Source organism: Acyrthosiphon pisum, chromosome A1 (genome assembly GCF_005508785.2).
Source record: "Acyrthosiphon pisum isolate AL4f chromosome A1, pea_aphid_22Mar2018_4r6ur, whole genome shotgun sequence".
Lineage (NCBI taxonomy): Eukaryota > Metazoa > Arthropoda > Insecta > Hemiptera > Aphididae > Acyrthosiphon > Acyrthosiphon pisum.
In genome coordinates, this window is record NC_042494.1 from 67,312,586 (window position 1) to 67,321,053 (window position 8,468).

An 8,468-nucleotide genomic window follows, 5' to 3' on the forward strand; every position below is an offset into this window, starting at 1 on the left:
TCAATTACCTTCAGCGACTTCGATTATTGGTGCGCATACGCAAAAAAAATGCATGGTACAAATCACGATTCAGCCACATTATTTTTGTTGATTTTTTAGTTTTCGACTTACCATGTTTTATTGTTATTTCATTATAGAACTACTGAACGCTGCACCATTAGTCAACGTTCTATTCGTAATAGGATATAACTGCAGCATATGCTGCAATTATTTCATCACGGTAAGAGTTTTGATTTGTTGTTTGCGAAAGCCGAATACCCTCACACAAATTCAACTGTAAATGTATTCGTATGTATTTTTTAATATAGATGCGCACGAGGCCATGCTACCATATGACTTGCCACAAGTGTATGCCGCGGCCGATGTATTGCTCCAAAGAATGTGGCGAGGTATTCAAAGAGCCAATGTCGTACGAGGAGTTTAGGAAGTATTGCACGGAAGTATTGGACAAAGGACAAGGTTTAAGAGGATTCAGTGTGACATTTTCAATAAAGATAAGCCCAGGAGGTACATTTTCATCAAAAATGTATCAAAGTAAGAACTTTTAAGTTTCTAGTGATTCCCTGTGATTAGTAATTAGTATACACATAGTTTCATTTTGAACTGTAGTTTTTACAGTAATCAGTATTTTATTTATGAGCTCAAATATCGGGTGGTGCTAAAATTATGCAGTTCTTTCAGACCCGTAGGATCCACTCCCTAGATTTCGTCCTTCAATATTTAGGAACTATAAAAACAATTAAAAACCTGCAAAAGTTGCAAAGTTGTTTTAAATGTAGCAAAATATAAGCACACCCCAATATTGTAGTACTAAAACAGTAACAAATTATTTTAATATCTCAACTATATAATTATTTATTTATTTATAAAATATATAATATAATATAGTATATAGTATAATATAATATAGAGTTATTTGTGCTATATAATTTTATAAATAACTATATTCTCCAATTAAAATATTTGTTATATATATATTGATTATCACGATTAACCATACGATTTTTCGGTAAACTTCGGTTACTTATAACGATGTAAAATAGTAAAAAGGTGAGCAAGTGGATGTCGCTCTGCTGTACAGTAGGTTACAAGTGGGTCACTGTATAATGTAAAATTTTATCGTATATATAAAATGCTAATATAAACATTCAGTGAAATTTTCAAGTTTCTACAGTCACTCGTTTTTTAATTACAACAAAATAAGAAAATCGTTACGTAAATCGAGTGAATATCAAATGTTGTAAAAATATGAATTTCAAACGCTCATAAAAATTTAATTTGAGTTTTTTATAGACATTTTTTTTTTGATAAAGGTAATTCTTATAAGGAATCTTCTATTACATTTAAAAATCTTAGTTCTAAAAAGAAAAATGTTTACGAATTATTAACTCAAAATAGTTTGCTAATTTTCATGATTTTTACATATTTTGTCAATTTTTGAATTTTAAATGCTAATAAAAAAAAACTGTGACTAAGGATTTTTAATATTTTTCAAATATCATTGTAACAAAACAGTAGGAGCCTTGTATTAAATTTTCAAGTATCTTTACTCAACAAATAAAGTTTTATTGACATTCATAGAAAAAAAACTAATTAAATTGGAAACTGAAATTGTCCGTAAACAGCTCAAAACAAATCAAAATATTTTGAAAATTTTATCATGTATAGTAAATGGAAATATAAACAACCAGTGAAAATGTCATGTATCTACAGTCATTCGTTTTAAAGTTACACCAAAAACCAAAATCAATTTTCTCGAAAACAGATTTTGCGTAAAATGCTGTTTTTCCTTAATTTTTCATTTGTTTTTCACGGCGCTTTTGAAAACTATTGGAAAAATTTTACTTTTGTCCCCCCAAAGTAAGAACTAGATTCACTTTCCCATCGAACAAGATACTGAAGTTGAAAATCGGAGCGTAGTCGATATAACTACTTATTGAATAAAAAGATACAAAAAAAAAAAAAAATGAAAAAAAAAAACATATCACTGTAAAATCAATACATTCATCGTTCCACTCAGAATCTATAATGTGTACAATTTTGGAAAGAATTATTGTCAAAAACAATAATGTTATCTGAAGTAATCTTGAGTATCTTACGTTTATTGGATCACCCCAAGAATTGTGTTTACCGGAAAATTATATAAGTAGTTGAGATAACCGATTTAAGTACCAAATATTTTTACCAATTTCAGCTGTTTCTCGTTTGAGCTTCATTTGAAATTATACATAATTCAAATTCAGGCACATATTCTTATCCAACATATATATTTTACACTATATCAAACATTAAGTTTTTGTGTTTCTTAAATGAATTTAATAATATACATATAAACATATTATCTTACGATAGGTAACTAAAAGGATGAATATTTATTATTTCTTAAGAAATAATTTTGTTGATTATATTTATCTTTATGTTTAACTTAAATACATTTATGAAATTCTGTTGTTAAGTACTTTTTCTTAGCTATTTTTTTAGACGGCGAAACGATTAAACGCTTCTTTTACATGTAACGGACATCACACGAATTGTTCAAACAACTTGTAACAACTTATACACAGTAAACAATCCCGGGTCCCAACTCCCAGCAGTCCCTTTTTTTTATTTCCCAATGCTTAACAATAATGTATTGAATATTTCTGTTAATACACTAGTCTTATTCTAAAATGTATTATGTTTAAATTATTTTTTACAGAACTCCAGGACTCCAGTAAAAAAAAGACTGTCAAAACTGTGCAGTGGCGTAGGCATGATTTCTAAAAGGGGGGGGGATCAAAAAAAATAAATGGGATGGTAAAATTGGAAAATCCTCCATTCTCTCAAAATGCTTTACTTATGTAATAAAAAGCCAATGGAGGGGATCTGACCCCCACGTCCCCCCTTGTCTACGCCACTGAAACTGTGATGAGTTGACATAAAAACCGGATTTATAAGATTATTTATAGGATTACTTCATCAATACTGCAGAAATACAAATTATTCATTATTTTAGTCGTCTTATATTATAATAATTTTTTCAAATGTTTGATAATATTATGTACCTTTTACCTATTATGTTCAATCAAAATAATCAAACCTATGTCATCATAATATTAGGTACAAATTATATATATTTTATAATCCTTTATAAATGTATCCATAATACATATAGATAATAAAATAGAATAACTATTGTTGTATGTTATTGTATCTAAATTTATAAAAGACAGTTAAAAAATAGGAACTTATTAATAAAAATTTTTTCATTAAGAAAAATGCATAAAATATAAATATTAAATTTTGATTTGTTATAATTGTTTTTGTAAAATAAATAAATTAATAATTAACTTTTATATTAAATAAATAAACTAAAACAACAAATTATTGTTATTATTTTGTGAATTAAACTATAATGTTGCTTCATGATTTAAAACTCCAAGATAAGTGTAAAAAAGTGATGTTCAGGGAGTAAAATATTAGAAAACTCGAATCTTAAAATTACCCTTCTGGACAATTTCATAAAAACGATTTAGAAAAATATTTCATTCTAGCTGACGAGTAATCGTTTTGAATTCTGTTGCAAATTACATTTCATATTTTTTACTTATCCTACATGATGTTGCAAATTACATAGGTCCTATAATATTTATTTTGGGATAGTTACTTTTCAAAAATGTTGGTGAATATTAAACATCTTGTTTATATTTTGGGCCAATTTTTGTACCACATAGTGAAAAAAAAGTTTTACACAGATTAACACCATTGTACAAAATAATTCTATACGACTATACAGCGTGTATATAATACCAAGTATAATCATTACTAGTTATACACTTATGCCACATGTTATTATTGTATATAAATTATATACAATAATAACATATAATAATATATTATTATATACTTCGGCCCACCAGATGACATTACCGTTTTGCGCATGCAAACTGACGGCGGAGACCGGTCCGAGGCCCCATTTTCCCAACTATTTTCACGACAGTGGCGCGCCACGAAGTGCATACAGAGTGTTAAAAATTCACACCGTATAGCGTCGAGTGCTGCCGACCGGCGCTGAACAGCTGTATCAGTGGCATATTTATGGAGAGAGATTAGGCTTAACCATTTTTTTAGCTTATATTTTATACCTACCTATATGGTTATGTATAGTTATGTTTTTCCATTTATCACTTTATCAGTAGGTATGCAGGGACGTTTGTCATCAGGGAGATTATAGATACACAAGATAGATGTATTCATGTATTTCAAGTGGAAGGAGAACAACTATATTGCCCCCCTCAAATAAATCCCAAATATGCCACTGAGCTATATATATATGAATTATAATATTATATATTAGAATAAGACGTGTTGTTCCCTGTACGTCCGGTCCACGAGAGAGTGAATCACTCGTCCATTTATTTGCAGCTGCGGCACCACAGGGTTTGATGTGTGATCAAATTGTATAGTGCATATGTCTTGCAGCACCGCATTTTAGGTCCACTTCAATCTGGGTCTCGGAGACCCACAACTACAGCAAAGCTTTTATGACGACTTTTTTAATTTTCCCCTTCACTATCTCTCTCATGATTTCGATTGCTTAATACCAACATAGTGATGGTGTCAAGTCAGGTTAGCATACGACAGAGTGTATCTTAACTAAATAAAAAATTATTTTAGAAGTTATCAAAAATTACAATAACAAAACCATAACATTTAATAAGCAATTTATTATTTGCAGAGTAAAACCATTAACCTTAACTAAATGTATAAGTTATTTATTATTTATATGCTACATTCTTCACGAGTAATTGATAATTTTTGAGTCCTTAAAAAAACAATGACAATGGAAGTTGGATTTAGAGTAATTTATATAGTATTAAAATACCGTGTTTATAAGGATCAGGTTCTACCATTGAAATTAATGGTTTATGGTAATTGAAATAAGATACATAATATGTCTGTGACTGTATTTTGTTTATAAATCATGAAAAAATAGCATAAATTGTCGTACAATACTTTGTCGTTATAGGCGTAGCGCAGTGTGTCATGGTTCGACTGCCGCCAAAAAGCGAGCTGGCTGCTACCGAGCACTTGGAGGGACAGCATAATAATATATAGACCGCCCTCTCTCTCTGCCTCGCACTGCAGCTGCAGCGCTCGTAACCGAGATAAGGGACAGACCGGCAGCTGCAGTGTGCGTGGCTGTAGAGGGAAGCCAGCTGCCGCGTGACGTTACGTGACGATTTTTCTGATTTTATTCCCCCATCGCAGCGCGCGTTAAAAAGCTTCACTTATATGCCAAATTGTATATTTTCAAGAGTTGCTTATGTACACATATTATACGTTCCCCCCTCCGGTTTGGGACCATTACCTTAGCACCGCCACTCTGGCCACTGGAATTTCTTATCGTAACGCCCACTATATAGGTCTTTAGCCAGTGACGGTGGTAGTGGGGGGGGAGGGGAGTTAAAGAAGTCTTGACCCCTCCACTCACTTATTAAACCTTATTTTTCAAGTAGGCACATTATCAAAAAAAAAAAAAAAAAATGTATTTATTGTTTTGTACACGGGCGAAATAAACATATTTCCTGAGACCCAGATAGCAAACGGTCGCCGGTTGGCCGTTGGTGGGCGGTCACTGTTATCTCCGGAACGATTCCAGTCTAGTTCCCAAGTGAATTTTTTAAACATTTTTTTTTTTACAAAATATGTGACTTTTTTTTCGCATTTTTAACGCCCCATTTGGATTAGTAGGAACGTAATTTTATAATCCGCGTGGATCCATTTGGGAAAAAATAATGTTTATATTTATATTAATATAGGTATCTTGTATCTATGTATTTATTTAATATTTTTTTGGTAACAGAATTAATTACTTACGTGGAATCTTGTTTTAAATTTTCAATTCTTAGATACAAAAATTGAGCATTTTATAAGTTTTAACTACAAAATAATTATTCAATTTTAAATTTGATAAATTTTGTCAAAATTCAATCTTTAAATGCTTATAAAAAAGTCATTCGTTTTTTAATTACAACAAAATAAGAAAATCGTTACGTAAGAAATCGAGTAAATACCAAATGTTGTAAAAATATGAATTTCAAACGCTCATAAAAATTTAATTTGAGTTTCTTATAGACATTTTTTTTTTGATAAAGGTAGATTATTCTATAAGGAATCTTGTATTACATTTTAAAATCTTAGATTTAAAAAGAAAAATTTTTACGAATTATTAACTCAAAATAATTTGCTAATTTTCGTGATTTTTCCATATTTTTTCAATTTTTGAACTTTAAATGCTAATAAAAAAAAACTGTGACTAAGGAATTTTAAATTTTTACCTCCCCAATACACCAACGATATTCACTTTCCAATCGAACAAGATACTGAAGTCGAAAATCGAAGCATTATTTCGACTACTTATCGTGTACAAACACAAAAAAAAAAAAAAATTAAAAAAAATAAAAATAAAAAAATAAAAAAAAACACACATCATTGTAAAATCAATACATTCATCGTTCCACTCAGAATCTAAAATAAATTACCAAAATCGAAAAAGAGTCTATACAAATCAGTATTGTCTATATAATCGAATACGTATGACTTGAAAAAAAAATTTATTTAACTAAACGACAATAAGAAGGTGGGCAAGTGGGTGTCGCTCTGTTGTACAGTAGGTTACAAGTGGATCACTGTAATGTATGGTGTTAAATTGAATGCAATGATATAATATCATTAAAAATTTGATAAATATTGTCAACATTTTAACTTTAAATGCTTATAAATAAAACCATGCCCATATATTTTTAATATTTTTTAACTGCTATTGTAACAATATATCAGGAGCTTTGTATTCAATTTTCACTAATTTTTATCAAACAAATAAAAATTAATTTACAATTATAGAAAAAATTTGAAAACTTATTATGTCCGTAAACAGCTCAAAAAGTGTCAAAATATTTTCAAAATTGTATGGTATATAGAAAATCAAAATATAAACATTCAGTGAAATGTTCACGTATATACGTATTCGAATTATAAAAAAATAAAAAAATTGCTACATTAGAAATCGAGTGAATATCCAATATTGTAAAAGTATGAATTTCAAACGCTCATAAAAATTTAATTTGATTTGTTTGTTGACATTTTTTTTTTGATAAAAGTAGAAAAAATTATAAGGAATCTTGAATTACATTTTTAAATTTTTAGACTGCAATAGAAACATTTTTATGAATTTCCAACTCAAAATGATTTGCACCTTTTCGTGAATTTCACGTATTTTGTCAATATTTGAACATTAAATTCTTACTATAAGAATTGTGTCTATGGATTTTCAATATTTTTCATCTGTCTTTGAAACAATATATTAGGAGCATTCTATTAAAATTTCAACCTTTTTACCTAACAAATACAATTTTATTGATATATTTAGAATATAAAAAACTAAGAAAATGGAAACTGAAAATGTCCGTTAACAGCTCAAAATAAATCAAAATATTTTGAAAATGTTATGGTGTATAGAAAATGCTAATATAAAATGTATTGAGTCAAAATTGCATGTATTTACGGTAATTTGTTTTAGATTTATACCAAAAACCAAAATCAATTTTGTCGAAAATCTTTTTGCGTAAAAATTCCCGTTTTTCCTTAATTTTTCTTCTGTTTTTCACGGTGATTTGCATTTATTGTATTTATTGTATAGGTATGAAATAGTAAATTAGATTTGATAAGTCAGATCTTGGAAGATGATATTTTATTTACACGCAAAAAAAGTAGATAAGGCACTTTGATTTTTTGCTGTATTATATTTTATGATGTTTATAGTTTTAAGTTATCAGTAATCATGCAGGGACACGTCATATTATAATTAATGTATCTTTTTCCAAAATTTTTCTTTTTTTTTTTGTTCCCCGCTAAATTCTCAAACCGATACAATGTGTTTCACTTATCAGGTTTTTTTTAAATATTATAATAGTACCCGTGGTACAATATTTACTAGTACCTATCTATATGACATCCAGTGACATTTTTGAGTACAAAATTCCTCCCGGTTCTTCACACAATACCAATAATAATAATTAATTGTAATTATCATAAAATATTTAGGTATTTTATCATGTCATGTTAATATGTTATGTTATACCTATAATATTTTGGACTGTGAACTAAAATGATATTGTGATACTATTTGTAGATATTCTTATAACTTCTAGGTTTACTACAATATATACCTATAGCATTCTCTAATGCTATCATTTTCTTTTTCATTTTGAATTTTTGAGTTAATTTTGTTGAGATAATACCTAATATATGTTATTAAATTTTACCTAAGCAAGACTTTAACACTGCAGGTGGTGTTTCCATATTATACCTATTACAATTTACAGGTAAGAAAATAAAACTGGGAGAGTTCACATTAGACCTTTTCATTACCTTTTTAACTAACCGGTATTCTGGCGGTGTTATTACAATCTCATTGATACTAGCTG